Source organism: Dermacentor silvarum, chromosome 10 (assembly GCF_013339745.2).
Source record: "Dermacentor silvarum isolate Dsil-2018 chromosome 10, BIME_Dsil_1.4, whole genome shotgun sequence".
NCBI lineage: Eukaryota > Metazoa > Arthropoda > Arachnida > Ixodida > Ixodidae > Dermacentor > Dermacentor silvarum.
The window spans coordinates 105,621,319-105,625,895 of record NC_051163.1 but is presented as its reverse complement, the minus strand read 5'-3'; positions in this window follow the sequence as shown (position 1 = coordinate 105,625,895).

Below are 4,577 nucleotides of genomic sequence, written 5' to 3'. Positions count from 1 at the left end.
AGAGAAGATACGCAGTTCATAGCGGAGTAAGAATTGCGCATTTATTGTTTAGGGTTCAAGGTATTTTCGATTATATCCGACAAAACAAATACTTTAATAACAAATTCGCTCTCATGAGTAACTACAATTCAACACAACTAGCCATTCCTAATTTGTCTAACACAGTAAATTATAATGAAATTGGTTCACCACCGAGAAATGGAGTAGTGCCTCTTTGTTTCGTATCTATTTGAATCAGCTCTTTTCGATGGAAGCCTTCTTTAGCACTGTAGTGCCAATTCTATATATAAAGTTCCGCCGTTTATTCACTGCTACAAACATTTCAGAGGTTTCGTTATGTTTTCCGTTGGTTGGTGTTTTTCTTCAGACATTCCTGCGACCTATGATGCTAAAGGTATTTAGCGAATATGACGGTAATCTTTTGGGACGTTCTGCAGCAAGTTAGCGACGCATTCCTGTTTGTTAATAATGACAGAGCGCCAGGGCAGTGTGCCAAAACTGCGATTTGTGGATTAGGTCGCGTCGCGTAACAGCTGTGCTCGGAGTCTTAAACGTTCTAACAAAATTATATTGTTATTTCTGCAGCGATATGTAATCAAGATAAATAAAGCTATTTTACGCAGATGGCTGAATGCTAACTACGTAGTCATATTCGTCGATAAACTTTGAAATAAAATCTGCTTTGGTAGCCTAAAGCACAGAGTAAATAAAAGCAACGTGCAAGTTTAGTGAAACTTTGGAACATTCTTACGCACACTATGCGGAGCCACGCACTTTACGGAGCCACGCACCGTAAAGGAAGCCTTATCCTATGAAATATTCATGAGTGGTCTATTGAATCGCAATTCACCGAAAAGACCGCACAGTATTTATTAGCATAACAATTTAAACTTGGGTGCCTTTGTGAGCGCGTCTTTATTCCAAAGCAGAATGAAAAAATTAAGCACAACAATGACAGTGATAAATACGCAGTGCACTGAAAAGTGGCTATAATTGCCACTAAGGTGTATTGGTTGAAACGTCACATGAAATCAGGAATATAAACTCGAAGACTTGATATGAGTGGGGACATATCGGGAAACATTATTTGAAATATCGCCCTGTGCTTGCATTGCGCCGAAGTGGTTGCCTTACTGAGATACAATTTTCCGTTCTTCGGTACTAAACAACACATTCATACAAATATCTGTTTTAATTCTCCCGATTACTGTACCCGTGCCAGCATAATCGACAGAGTTTTTTAACATTTTGCACAGTTCAATGAGTGGGTCAGACGGCTGGGTGTAGATATGTGACACTCGCTCTCCACATGGCTTAAGCGCTCAAAAGCAGTGTATCAGGCCAAGTAGCCCAAATGAATGTCTGCATTGAAGATTTATTTCCCACTGATTCAGTGGGCTTTAAATCACTGAAAAGTTATGCACCTGAAACCAATTAAGCCATTGTAGTTAACGCCGTGTTCTGGGTCTCCACAATAGGCTCCTGAATAAGAAATCAGTCATCATTTTATTCAAGCTGCTAGCTACCGTGAGTTTTAGCGATGGTATGCGAATAAGATCTCATGAAATATGTGATTGTTCTATCACACGGAGTTCTTTAAGCACTGTTTCTTTGAAAGTTTAAGCTCAAATAAAAGGCACATCAAGGAAGCCAAGTTATTCGAGGCGTTAGTCTTAATGGTGTTGCTTGTGCCTTTGTCGTGACATTGCCTCCTTTTGCCTTCATAGCGGCTTTCATAAATATATGGGCCATGTTTGCCTTTCGTTCGTACTTATAATCGTTCCTCGATATTTCTTGAGCGATATTTTTCTGATCTCCCGATCTCTACCTAACGTTTTTGGAGCTTTTTCCATCTAGTTGGTAAAGCGGTGAAACTTATGGTCGCCTTGCCGAATGAACACATGCTCATCTTTTCACGCCTCTTTTTCCACCTGAAGCACATCAACGACGCAATGAAAGTAAAAGGCAACACATTAAACCAGTTCAAACCACCGTGGCGACGGTACTTGCGACGAAGATGGACCGAATCCGCCAAGAAGTACTTGAGGTAACGCCTGCATGCCCAAGTTGCAACGTTAAAAAAATCTGATGCTTTTATACGACGCAAAAAGAACGACTGAACTAACAATTTTTAGAGGGTACAGTAGTATGTCTTCTAGTGGTGCGGAGATGAGTGAATAACATTATGGCAGGAAAGGTGCCTTCGTTACATTGAAATACCTTTCTCTGCCACTGCCGTGCTAGGAGCAGTGCCCGCGCAGAGTTATATCGCATGAAATCACCACTTCGTCACATAGCTAAGCTGTTTCAGTCTCAGCTGCCAACGCCTGCGTGCCGCGTCGGTGTTGTCGGGAATAAAATTTTTGCTTGTGGAATGTTACACAGAACATTAGCATTTTCTGGCGATTATATCAGTGACTAACATTTTGTGGCCTGAACTGAATGTTAGGGTCCTACAATTACGCTTGCGTCTTGGGCGCGCCAAGCTTTCCATCTCTGGAAAGATTTTGAACACTTCCACTTCATGTACATCCACTGAACTTTCAATAAACGGCTGTATGTGACTTCGCCCACGACTTAAATGGCCAGTGATGCTGCAACTACGAACCATGCATTCGTATTATTGCCAGAAGGTCTCGTAGCCACTGAGTCATAGCAGCAGTTAGTGTTGTACTTACTTTCTCTTAGCCGATACAGACCAAGCGCATCGGTCGTACTTTCATTATTTACTTACGGGTTAAACATTATAGAAAGGAGTGGTTAATATAGTACAATAAATCAAGTTAGTGGAAATTAGAGTATTAAAGTTATTGTCATGGATGATTGAGGCGAAGTCGGCGGGAAGTCGGATCCAATCCATGCTTGTGTTGGTACAAAAGAATGGAAATAGTTATTAGTACTACAATTAGGCACACCAACTTTGAATCGATGGTCCTTGCGCGAAGAAATGTGCTGCGAAGAGAGAGTTACCTAGAACGGGCTTGTAATGGTATGTTATAGCAAAGACAGAGTCTAGCAGATTTATGTGGAAGTGAAAGATCAGGCAAGTTCGGTTATAAGCAGAAGCGGAGTATATTAGAAAGATCAGCAGAAGCGGAGGAAATCCATATACGGCTGTTGGAATAGTAATTTTTGTGACCGAATCAATAGTACCAGAAGCGCATCGAATCTAATAGTTTAAGAATATTCAACATTCTTATTAGAATTAATATGAAACAATGTTCACATCCTAGTATTCCCAAAGTAAGCAAGGTTCTGTTATTACACTGTTCGTTATGAAGCGTTGTTTATTGAAAGCACAAATGCAGACTTAGGAGCAAATCAAGTAGTATCTTCGCATGCACAGAGCTCTTCAGAGTGCGAATGATCGCTGTACAGCTGTAAAGCATGGCTACCTAAGTGACGCAACCTGCTCTACCATGAAAGTTCGCATGTTTTATTTCTATACTATGCCCCACCGGCGTTAAAGGTACCATACTTTTGGTCTAATTTTATGTTTAGTTGGGCACTGTTGACGTATTGAAATATTCAAAAAGTATTCAAAAAGTTTCCCATTTACAATAGTGACTATTCGATTCAAAGACCGACTCGAATAGGACGCTATTCGATTCGTATTCGAAGTTTCGAATATTCGCACACCCCTAATGCACAACTTTTATTGTGCTAGCAGTTTTTGTGCTAGCGATTCGGCTGTCTCCATCAGATTTGTGCAACATGTAGTTCAAACAATTTCCCGATGCTAAATATATATAGGAAAGAAACTGGTTATTATATGCATTCCAACGAAAAAGCCCACGAAAGTGATGCAGACGCTTTACCACTTTTCCGCAACCATATCGCAGTACTTATAAAGAAAGTTGGGCGACGGCTAACCTCCTTGGCTCAGGAAATTACATTAAAAATATTGTGTGGTTTTGCATGCCACTACACAATATGACAATAAAGCACGCTGTCGGGTGGTCTCCCAAACAAGTTTGACGCCTGTGGCTCTTTATTGTGCACCGAATCAGAGTAGATGAATGCGTTTTTATTTCGCTCTGATAGAAATGCGACCGCCGCAGCCAGGCATTCCGACCACGAGTTCAGCATCGCGGCGCAATAGCGATGAGCTACGGTGGAGGGTTGAAATAGTATTTTAATGTGGCGATAAAGGTAGCATTAAAATATCTATTTTGTTCTTTCGCGAATGAAACCGCCCCTGAAAAATCGTTTTCCATGAACGAAATGTGGGACATTTGTCATGACATAGAAAGCTATGGAAGTCTTTTTTACCTCCGAGATTTATGTAAGGGTTTACGAGCGTCAACATTGAGAACTCGCAGATCAGTAATCGGGTAGTTGGAGGCCTATGGAAATTACGACGCCACGCTGTAGGGTGCATCGGCATATGTGTTCCTGAAAATACCGTATACAGTCCATGGGTCTACGGCACACACGTGAATCTCACTTCCCATGTACCTTGAGCGTGCAGGTGCACTATGTATCTACTCGTATTCCTAGCCAAAGAGAAGGTGCTGTGCGATGCCACTTGTGTGTCCATAAATCAGTTAATGCTGTCTCATGTATTGACACGCCAG